At 40.8% G+C, this 12,098-nt stretch overlaps 1 long non-coding RNA gene across 1 annotated transcript; it reads right to left on the bottom strand.

Moving 5' to 3' along the window:
* Positions 1–7,823: 7,823 nt before the first annotated feature.
* On the bottom strand, positions 7,824–10,471 carry LOC129656566 (uncharacterized). Its single transcript, XR_008716391.1, has 3 exons — positions 10,350–10,471; positions 9,568–9,638; positions 7,824–8,227 (listed from the first exon to the last, which is right to left on the bottom strand). It is a non-coding gene; the product is annotated as an uncharacterized LOC129656566 (long non-coding RNA).
* Between the last annotated feature and the right edge of the window lie 1,627 nt (positions 10,472–12,098).

The following is a 12,098-nucleotide window of genomic DNA, read 5'->3' as shown; positions in this document are numbered from 1 at the left end:
TCATTTCATTTGGCTCTAAAGAGTATGCTATTTCCTTCAATATTCCCCCAAGAAAAAATACCAGGAACCTCACCAAAGTTAATAAAAACAAACCAAAAAGCAACCACAACAAACAGCCTCACTTTAAGCCAGAAATCTCATATCCAATTTGGAGATAAGGAAGCTAATTCAAAGTTGACCTGACTATATATGGATTCAAGTCGCTTTGAGATATATATTTCTCTTTACCATTTACAAAGCTTTGTCACCTGCTCTGTCTTGTTTAATTTATCCTCACAATAGCAGTCTACAGAGTTGCAAAGAGTCAGACACACTGAAGTGACTGAGCAAGCATGCACAACAGCTTTTATGCCCATTTTTCAGGTATAGAGAAAATTTAGAGATGCTCGATTCAACAATCACTGAACATCTACTCCCTACTAGGCAATGTGTAGGTGTGGGGAGGCCATCAATCATACAGATGACTTGCAGAGCTGGGATTGAGCCTTGCTCTTCCTCCTCAGGATCTGAGTCTAATTGTGACCTTGAAGCTAGGCCAACAGAATTAGCCCCACTGACTAGGGGAGAGATGTAAGATGTTTGTCCCCCAATTAGGTACACATCAGATCCTCTATTTTTAAAAAATCCATCTTAAACCACTTAAGTGAAATCAGTTTTAAAATAAGAGATTTATTCTCTCTCTTTTTGCTCATAAGAAGGAGAAGCCTGGAAAGACAGATGAGAATGTTCTGAAAGAAAATGAAAAAGTCCCATCATGTGAGCAGCAGGAGCTTGCAATGTTCTGCATAGCAAAACTATCAGCCTTTCCTTGTAGATTATTTTTGGTGCCTGGAACGTTCTGGTCCAGGGACCAATATTTCTCTTTATAAAGAATAATTCAACACAACAAAAGCTATGTCTTGTCACCAGTCATTCTGTTATGCATATGGAATTATCAGTTGTGTCTAGCCTACTGCCTGACAATTTGTAGCTCAACCAATGTTCCCTAAACTTAAATGATATCTACAAATACTTCTGTGGGGTTTAGGAGTGCTTCAGTAAAAGAATAGTCATGAAAACTTAGGTGCTTTACATGGCACAGTTTTCCCGGTAGCTGGAAAATATTTCTTTATGCACCAAAACTTTTCACTCAAAACTTTCCTTAATGTCCTCAGGTGGGATTACCATCCCCTCGTCTGTGCTTCTACTTATTTTATTTTAACCCTTATTATTACACTGGATTACAATGATTAGTTTATACCAGAGACACCTCATACACAAATTTAATTTACAGACTGACATCTGTGACTCTTCTGTATTAATGTCGCTCCCAGTCAACTGGGAGCCTGCTGTGTCCTGTGTCTGCTTCCTTTTCATGAGGCCTGATATGAGTATATAAAGGCAGAGAGGATAGAAAGAAGGAAGGATGGAAATAAGAAAGGAAGGGAGGAAGGCAGGGAAGGAGAAGGAAGGGAAGAAGTCATCTGAAAATACTGGAGAACAAACAGGATAGGGCAGAATCACCAAACCGAGATCCAGGAGAGGATGGAAATAGACAGAAGTGGGGCAACTACCTTTTTCTTGATAGCAGTGGGTGTCACTTAAGTACATTGGTGGAGTCTGGGGGTGAAACATGGCAAAAGTGAGGGTTGGAGCTAGAGAGCTCCAGTGGAGAGGGGCTGCCAAAGCAAAGATTAAGCATCTTGAGAGGTGAGAGGCATTGTTATGTCTACATCTGGTCTTCTCCTTCCAAAATTCACTCCCCTTCCACACATGCCAGTGCTTTTCAAGGGTTCATAGGAACAGAAAGAACCCACATTCCAACTGTCAATAGCAGAGTATTCTTCATCTTTGTTGAATTAATATAGTCATTCTTTTTTAAAAATATTTATTTTATACTGGAGTATACTTGATTAATAAAGTTGTGTTAGTTTCAGATGTACAGCAAAGTGATTGAGTTATACATAAACATATATCTTTTCTTTTTCAAATTCTTTCCCCATTTAGGCTATTATAGAATATTGAGCAGAGTTCCCTGTGCTATACAGTAGCTCCCTGTTGGTTATCTATTTAAAATATAGCAGTGTATACATGTCAATCCCAAACTACCTATCTATTCCTTCCCACTGGTAAAAATAAATTCATTCTCTAAGTCTGTGGGTCTGTTTCTGTTTTGTAAATAAGTTCATTTGTATCATCTTTTTTAGGTTTCACATATAAGTGATTTCACATATTTGTTTCTCTCTGTCTAACTTCACTTAATATTGATGCAATAGTATCCAGATCCATCCATGTTGCTACAAGTGGATTATTTCATTCTTTTAATGGGCCTTCCCTTGTGGATCAATGATGAAGAATCTGCCTGCAATGCAGAAGACACAGGTTCGATCCGTGGATCAGGAATGGCTACCCACTCCAGTACTCTTGCCTGGAGAATTCTATGGACAGGAGAATCTGGTGGGCTACACAGTCCATGGGGTTGCAAAGAATCGGATACAACTGAGCTGAGTAATATTCCATTGTATACATGCTATTGAGCACAATCTATCCAATATCACAATAATCAAAGTCTATGCCCAAGCCACTAATGCCAAAGAAGCTGAAGTTGAATGGGTCTATGAAGACCTACAAGACCTTCTAGAACTAACACCAAAAAAAGAATGTCCTTTTCATCATAGGGGACTGGAATGGAAAAGTAGTAAGTCAAGTGTTAACTTGAGTAACAGGCAAATTTGGCCTTGGAATACAAAATGAAGCAGGGAAAAGGCTAACCAAGTTTTGCCAAGAGAACACACTGGTTAAAGCAAACACACTCTTCCAACAACACAAGAGACGACTGCACATAGACATCACCAGATGGTCAATACCAAAATAAGATTGATTATATTCTTTGCAGCCAAATATGGAGAAGCTCTATACAGTCAGCAAAAACAAGACTGGCAGCAGCTGACTATGGCTCAGATCATGAACTCCTTATTTCAAAATTCAGACTTAAATTGAAGAAAGTAGGGAAAACCACTCGGAGAAGGCAATGGCACCCCACTCCAGTACTCTTGCCTGGAAAATCCCATGGACGGAGGAGCCTGGAAGGCTGCAGTCCATGGGGTTGCTAAGAGTTGGACATGACTGAGTGACTTTACTTTCACTTTTCACTTTCATGCTTTGGAGGAAATGGCAACCCACTCCAGTGTTCTTGCCTGGAGAATCCCAGGGACAAGGGAGCCTGGTGGGCTGCTGTCTATGGGGTCACACAGAGTCGGACATGACTGAAGTGACTTAGCAGCAGCAGCAGCAGCAGCAGGGAAAACCACTAGACCATTCAGTATGACCTAAGTCAAATCCCTTACGATTATACAGTGGAAGTGAGAAGTAGATTCAAGGGATTAGATCTGAGAGTGCCTGAAAATGTATGGATGGAGGTTCATGACATTGTACAGGGGGCAGTGATCAAGACCATCCTCAAGAAAAAGAAAGGCAAAATGATTGTCTGAAGAGGACTTACTGAGAAAATAAGAGAAGTGAAAGGCAAAGGAGAATAGGAAAGATATACCCTTCTGAATGCAGAATTCCAAAGAATAGCAAGGAGAAATAAGAAAGCCTTCCTAAGTGACCAATACAAAGAATAGAGGAAAAAAATAGAATGGGAAAGACTGGAGATCTCCTCAAGAAAATTAGAGATACCAAGGGAACATTTCATGCAAAGATGGGCACAATAAAGGACAGAAATGGTGTGGATGAGGTGATGAAATTCCTGTTGAGCTATTTCAAGTCCTGAAAGATGATGCTGTGAAAGTGCTGCACTCAATATACCAGCAAATTTGGAAAACTCAGCAGTGACCACAGGACTGGAAAAAGTCAGCTTTCATTCTAACCCCAAAGAGCAATGCTGAAGGATGTTCAAACTGCACAATGCACTCATTTTACATGCTAACAAAGTAATGTTCAAAATTCTCCAAGCCAGGCTTCAACAGTATGTGAATCGTGAACTTCCAGATGTTCAAGCTGGTTTTAGAAAAGGCAGAGGAACCAGAGATCAAATTGCCACTATCAGTTGGATCATAGAAAAAGCAATAGAATTCCAGAAAAACATCTGCTTCTGCTTCATTGACAATGCTAAAGCCTTTGACTGTGTGGATCACACAAACTGGAAAATTCTTCAAGAGATGGGCATACTGGACCGATTCGCCTGCCTCCTGAGAAATCTTTATGCAGGTCAAGAAGCAATAGTTAGAACTAGACATGGAACAATGGACTGGTTCTAAATTAGGAAAGGAATATGTCAAGGCTGTGCATTTTCACCCTGCTTATTTAACTTCTATGCAGAGTACATCATGTGAAATGCTGGGCTAGATGAAGCACAAGCGTAAATCAAGATTGCTGGGAGAATTATCAATAACCTCAGATATGCAGATGACACCACCCTTATGGCAGAAAGTGAAGGGGAACCAAAGAGCCTCTTGATGAAGGTGAAAGAGGAGAGTGAAAAATCTGGCTTACAACTCAACATTCAAAAAACGAAGATCATGGCAATCGGTCCCATCACTTCATGGCTAATAGATGGGGAAACAATGGAAGCAGTGACAGACTTTATTTTCTTCAGCTCCAAAATTACTGCAGATGGTGACTGTAGCCACAAAATCAAAAGACACTTGCTTCTTGGAAGAAAAGCTATGACAAACCTGGACAGAATATTAAAAAGCAGAGACTTTGTCAACAAAAGTCCATATAGTCAAAGCTATGGTTTTTGCATTAGTCATGCATGGATATGAGAGTTGGACCATAAAGAAGGCTGAGTGCTGAAAAATTGTTGCCTTTTTGCTGTGGTGTTGGAGAAGACTCTTGAGAGTCTCTCTTTTTTTAAAAAAAATAATTAATTTATTTTTATTGGAGGATAGTTACTTTACAATATTGTGGGTTTTTTTTTGCCATACATTGACATGAATCAGTGATGGATGTACATATGTCTCCCCATTATGAACCCCCCTCCCAACTCCCTGCCCACCCCATCCCTCAGAGTTGTCCCCGAGCACTGGCTTTGAGGGCCCTGCTTCATGCATCAAACTTGCACTGGTCATCTATTTTACATATGTTAATATACATGTTTCAATGCTATTCTCTCAAATCATCCCACCCTCACCTTCTCCCACAGAGTCCAAAAGTCTGTTCTTTACATCTGTGTGTCTTTTGCTGCCCTGCATATAGGATCATTGTTACCATCTTTTAATATACTGTATTGGTATTTCTCTTTCTGACTAACTTCACTCTGTATAATAGATTCCAGTTTCATCCACCTCATTAGAACTGACTCAAATGCATTCTTTGTTGTAGCTTAGTAATATTCCATTGTGTACATCTACCACAACTTCCTTACCCATTCATCTGCTGATAGACATCTAGGTTGCTTCCATGTCCTAGCTATTGTAAACAGTGCTGTGATGAACATTGGGGTTTCTTTCAATTCTGGTTTCCTTGATGTGTATGCCCAGCAGTGGGATTGCTAGGTCATATGGCAGTTCTATTTCCAGTTTTTTAAAGAATCTCCACACTGTTCTCCATAGTGGCTGTACCAGTTTGCATTCCCATCAAAAGTATAAGAGAGCTCCCTTTTCTCCACATGCTCTCCAGCATTTATTATTTGTAGACTTTTTGATGGTGGCCATTCGCACAGAGTCGGACACGACCAAAGCGATGCAGCAGCCGCAGCAGCATTCTGACCAGTGTGAGATGATACCTCATGTTTTGATTTGCATTTCTTGAATAATGAGTGATGCTGAGCATCTTTTCATGTGTTTATTATCCATCTGTATGTCTGCTTTGGAGAAATGTCTGTTTAGTTCTTTGGCCCACTTTGTGATTGGGTTGTTCATTTTTATGGTATGAGCTGCTTTAGCTGCTTGTATATTTTGGAGATTAATTCTTTGTCAGTTGTTTCATTTGCTATTATTTTCTCCCATTCTGAAGGTTGCCTTTTCATCTTGCTTATAGTTTCCTTCATTGTGCAAAAGCTTTTAAGGTTAATTAGGTCCCATTTGCTTATTTTTATTTTTATTTCCATTACTCTGGGAGGTGGGCCATAGAAGATCTTGTGGTGGTTTATGCTAAAGAGGGTTCTGCTTGTGTTTTCCTCTAAGAGTTTTATACTTTCTGGTCTTACATTTAGATCTTTAATCCATGTTGTGTTTAATTTTGTGTATGGTGTTAGAAAGAGTTCTAGTTTCATTCTTTTATAGGTGGTTGACCAGTTTTCCCAGTCTCACTTGTTAGAGATTGTTTTTTCTCCATTGTATATTTTTGTCTCCTTTGTCAAAGATAATGTGTCCATAGGTGCATGGATTTATCTCTGAGCTTTCTATTTTGTTCCATTGATCTATATTTCTGTCTTTGAGGCAGTACCATACTGTCTTGATGACTGTAGCTCTGTAGTATAGTCTGAAGTCAGGAAGGTTGATTCCTCTAGTTCTATTCCACTTTCTCTTGAGAGTCCCTTGGACTGAAAGGAAATCAAACCAGTCAATCCTAAATGAAATCAATTCTGAATATTCATTGGAAGGACTGATGCTGAAATTGAAACTTCAATACTTTGGCCACTTGATGCAAAAAGCCAACTCATTAGAAAAGACCCTGGTGCTGGGAAAGATTGAAGGCAGGAGGAGAAGTGGATGACAGAGGATGAGATAGTCAGACGGCGTCACTGACTCAATTGACATGAGTTTGAGCATGCTCCAGGAGGTGGTGAAGGACAGGGAAGCCTGGAATGCTGCAGTCCATGGGGTCGCAAAGAGTTGGACATGACTGAGCAACTCAGCAACAACCAACAGCACTCTATCTTCCAGAGATTCTGCTTAGGGCTTAATATGCATCATTGTGTTTTATAATTATTACAATCCTTTTGAATCAGTTACTATTTACAGATAAGGAAATTGAGGCTCAGAATGGTTAAATAACTTGCTCATGTCACACCAGCTCATTTCCACTGACACAAGGGAAAAGGACCATTATTTATTTATTCATTCCATAGTTCTCCTGAAGATAGTATGTGCAAGATAGAAATGACTAAAAGCTCATTACCTGGTTTCTCTTAAACTTAGCTTCATTTCTTTCTAATTTGTCCAGGTAGTTTAAGAGTTCCTAGACAGACTGTTATTTACATTGTTTTGAAAAGTCTCAGGGAAGCAAATTTCTTGTGTTTTCTTGGTAACTTGGGTTTCTTAGAACTCCCAAAGATTTCTTAAGTCTAACTTAAGACCCTTTTGCTACAATTGAAGCCAACTCTTCAAGGAGATGGGGAAGAGCCAGAGGGAAGTCTTTGAGAACAACCTGTCCTAGAAGGAGGGTAGATGTAGTGATATGGGACCAGAGGGTCAAAGAATATTAGTGCTGAGACTTCAGAGGCTAAAGACTGATTCTCCCACTTTACAGGAGAGAAAATGAGCCTAGGGGAATGAAAAATTTCCCCAAATCACTGAGATATTCAGTGGCAGAGCTAGAGCCAGAGTCTGAGGCTGCTTATTTTCAAGGACAGAAGAAGATGGTGATAAAAACAGCTGAAGCTTTGAAGGTAGGCAAGTCAGGGTTCAAACCCTGGTTCTGCATTTTCCAGCTATGGGACGGCGTGGGCAAGCTTTGCAATCTTTTATACTTGGTGCCTTGGTATTTTTCATCTATAAAATAGAACTGATATCTATCTCATTAGGATGCTGTGAGGATTAAATGAGATCATATATATAAGTTCCTGAGACAGAGTGGGGGTTCAGTTGATATTCTTTCCCTACCCTGGACCCAGTTCTAATCAACTGAGTTAGTCAATGTAACAAATCACATAAAAACTCAGTGACTTGAGACAATAATATTTATTTATTATCTCTAGCAGTTATTGTTGGTAGGGAATTTGAGACTAGCTTGGTTGGGTGCCTCTAGCTTGGTGGTTTTTTATAAAGTTCCGGTTAGATGTCAGCTGTGGCCACATCATCTGAAGGCTTGACTGAGGCTGGAACATCAAATGTCTCACTTACATGACTGGCAAGTTGGTGCTGACTGGCTGTTGGCAGGGGGTCTGAATTCCCAGAGCACATGCGCCTCTTCACAGGGCTGCTTGTGTGTCTTCACAATGTGGTGAGCATGACCACGGTCTGAGTGAGCTACGCAAGAGACCAAAGTGGAACCTGCAGTGTTATTCATCATCAGGAAAGACTGGAGCCTTGAAAATCATGCACTTCTGCTGCATTCTACTGGCCACACCAGGCCAGCCCTGATTCATGGGGGGAGGAGACAAAAGGTCAAACACCAGAAGAGGGTCCCTGGACTGACACACTGTGCCCTATTTCTGGATCCACAGCTGTGCCACGCTGTCTTATCCCATTTTAACTCCCCGTGTGTTGGGTGTTGAGTTGGTATGTTTCAGCAGCTACTCCTGGCTCCTCAGGGCAGATAGGGACTGTGCCCCGCTTCATGTTTTCTAGAGTTCTGAGAATGCTGTTTATAATTAGCCAAGCAATAATACCACCGCTGAGCTAACTCCAAGGCTCATCTGCTTGTTTCTCTGGAGGTTTTTAAATAGACAGGGATGTGCTAATGACACAGTACATTACCTGTCTGTTACTGTTTGGCAGGCAGTGTGGAAATGTGACTAATGTATGGCAAAACCACTACACTATTGTAAAGTAATTAGTCTCCAATTAAAATGACTAAATTTGTAAAAAAAAATTAATAAAAGGAGTTGTTAATCAGTATTAAAGCAGCTCCCTGGCATTGTTGCAAAGCAGGCGCCAATGGCTAGAAGGCTGAGCTTCCGTAGTGCCTGGGGCCTGACAACACACCCTTTGAGTGCTAATGGGCAAGACCCAGGCGCAGAGATGGATGAGCTTACTAGGACACATTCCAGGAGGTCCCAGAGCCCTGACCAAATCAGGCTCATTACTACTGGCATTTTCTCATTCCCTCTGCACTTTGAAGGTGTTGAGTTTGCTCCCACACTCAACATCATTCTCAGGGAGGAAGCCTATGAAGTGTAATCGTAGCTGATGTGCTGATGAGTCTCATCTGTGTGTTTACTTTGCCTACCACCAAACCTGTGTCCTGAGTCCAGCCTGCTTACTGCTTGTTTCCATTTGGAGATCTCACAAGCATGCTGAAAACTGAACACGTAACTTTATTCCCACCCAAATTCGTGAATCCTTTTATGTTTTCCACCTCCATAAATGTCACTGATGCACACAAGGGCCCTGTGAGCCTCCTAGGCACAAAGCCGTTCCGTGTCCCTCATTTCTTAGATTATAGGAAACAGCCTTCATTAAGCCTCCATGACCTTTTCTGAGTTCAAACGGGCAGATTCACGCAGTTGTTAACTAGAAGTTGTTAACTAGTTGTGAGACCAGGGAGAAACAAACAATCAAGAGCAGCCTTGGGGTAAGGTCCTATTCCCCATCAACAAATACATACAATAATATCTTTGAGCTACTTACAGATGCTGAGACCACCCCCCCTCCCCCCAACCCTCCAGGTGGGAGAAGTTACTGTTGGTCTGCTGCTCATAGCAATAAACCCCAGACCAGTTGGACCTGAAGGTTGATAATGCTGACACCTACTTACCTCAACACCAAGCCATCTCCAAGGAAGGACATACAGTTTCAAGAACATTAGCCCAATGTGGTCACCTTTGCCTAGGAGTATAGTAAAAAAACTATCATTTTCTACTTCACCCAAATCTCTGTCTCTGAGACTCAATTTGGCAATAGTGTACAGAGAACCTGAACTTTGACATTAGCACCACGATTTCTCACTTTTGCTCCATCCAGACACCCGAATGGGAGGGCATGAGGATTAAGAGGGAAGGGTAGGAGGATGGGAGCTTGTGTGTAGGCCTGCATCTTAGACCAGCCATTGACAAAGTGGGCGGTCTTTTGCAATTTCCTCCACTTGATGTCTCCATTTCTTCTTTAGAAATGGAGCTAACGATAGAGACAATCCACGGAGTTAGAATTAAATAAGATGCTTTATGCCTGTTATATAGCAAGAGCTCAGTCTGTGCTCTAAGAATCATTAGGCTCTTTGGATTCTAGCTCCTAAACATTTCCTGAATTCATTTACTTCTTAACATTTGCCATGACCCAGCCTGGGTCACCATCATTACTCAGCTGGACAAGTGCTTCCTGATGGAATCTCTGCAGCCAGGAAGATATTTTAAAAGTACAAATGTGAGTGATGTCACATCCCTCTCAAGCCCAACTCCTTTGTTCTTGGGATTTGGGACAAATTCCTTGCACAGACCACAGAGCTGTGCAGACTTTTCCCCTGCCTGCCTCTCTAGCCTCATCACCCACTCCCCTTATTGAGTTTCTGTCAGTTCCTCTAATGGACCAGTTATCTCTTACCTTCAGGCCTCACACATACTTTTTCCTCTTCAAAGAAAATTCCCCCTGTCAAGCCCATTCTCATCGTTCACCATGGATCTTATTGTTGAGAAAGAAAAGGAGAGGCAGGTAGAGGTGAAATCGGATCAGGATGTTTTATCTCTTCATTTCAAACTATTCTTAGGCCTTCAATAGACCCAAGGGTGGAGGGGATTTTTGACTCTAGGTGTCTTCATTGAAGAGCTGGGGATGGAAGATTTTTCAGCCAGAGCTAGAGTTTTCCTGGGTGAGTCCTGTGACACCTCCAGCTCTGCCTCTTTGCCTGGCCCTCAGTCCCTTTCAGTTTTTTTAAATCTCAGTTACACATCACAGTTTGAGAATGTTTGCAGGAACTTGGCCTGGCTTTCCTCACCTCTTCCCTCAGTCACGCCTCTTAATCTCCCCTTACCTTCTCCCACAATCAATTAAGATTTCTGAAATTATGTATCATCTGGCAGAGATCAGGCTTACCTGTGTATCCTTGGTGTGTACATAGTGATGGGTGCTTAATAGATATGTGTTGAAGTAACATATGAATGTGTTGCTACAATTTTGCAAGTCTGTGCTATGAATATCCAAGGGGCCACCAAGGCATCCTATCTGTTGATGATTTACTGTTATTTCAGAACTGGGTACATAAATCAGATTCTTAGCTTAAATGTGTTTGGCATTTCCTTGGGGGAAAAAAGAAGAAAGATAAGTAGAATTCCTATGTTTACCAAACAAATACTTATTGAGCTTTCATATATACCAGAAAATGTGGAAGACACAAAGATGAATATGACGTAGTTCTAGGCTTCCTATTATCATGGAATTTTTGGTCAGGAATTAAGTGAGTTATTGAACAAATATTTGTGGAATGAATGAATAAATGATGAATATGGGCTTCCCAGGTGGCTCAGTGGTGAAGAATCCTCCTGCCAAGCAGGAGACACAGGTTCGATCCCTGGGTTGGAAAGAACCCCTGGAGAAGGAAATGGCAATCCGCTCCAGTATTCTTGCCTGGAAAATTCCACAGACAGAGGAGCCTAGCACGTACAGTCCATGGGTTACAAAAGAGTTGAACATGACTTAGGCACAAAACAACGAGTATTTAATGTTATAAAAGGAAAGTTCTTAAGCATTATAATTGAAGACATCTGAATGTGTGTTGTTACAGTGCAGTAAGAAATCTATCTTCAAATTCACTTATTCATTTTTTTTCACTTAACCAAATTAGTTACTTACCTATTATACTATTATACTTATCTGTTATCTATTATATTTCAAGTATACTGATTGATTTCTGGATGGGAGCCACCAATCCCACCAAAAAGCGTGGAAAAATATCATGGACTTTTGAAGATCAAATCAAATGTCCACACAAAAGAGCTATTTGCAATTTAAATGTGAAGTCACAAGGCTTTGTAATAAACTGGCCAATAAACAAACCCTGGGAATTTCTTGTGAGAAGATTAGGTTTAGTAGTTTCCTTAAATTATAAAAGCAGTAAAAATCTAGGGAACTTCTGATTTGTTTATCTTCCATATGTAAGGTCATAGCATCAATCTGTACTTGGGAAGGGCTGCCAGACCCTTGGGCTTGTTTGTTAACCAAGTAAACTTGGTTTACAAACAGTGTAAACTGTTACAATCAGTGTAAACTGCACTGATGCGCAGTTTCTGCCTGCACATCAGTGATTTTCAACTTTTACAGACACATTGCCTTTGGAAAATCTGCTGAAAGCAATGA

This window comes from Bubalus kerabau, chromosome 6 (assembly GCF_029407905.1).
Source record: "Bubalus kerabau isolate K-KA32 ecotype Philippines breed swamp buffalo chromosome 6, PCC_UOA_SB_1v2, whole genome shotgun sequence".
In the NCBI taxonomy this organism is placed as follows: domain Eukaryota; kingdom Metazoa; phylum Chordata; class Mammalia; order Artiodactyla; family Bovidae; genus Bubalus; species Bubalus kerabau.
Note: the sequence above shows the minus strand (reverse complement) of the source record. Positions and strands in the feature narration are given on the sequence as shown.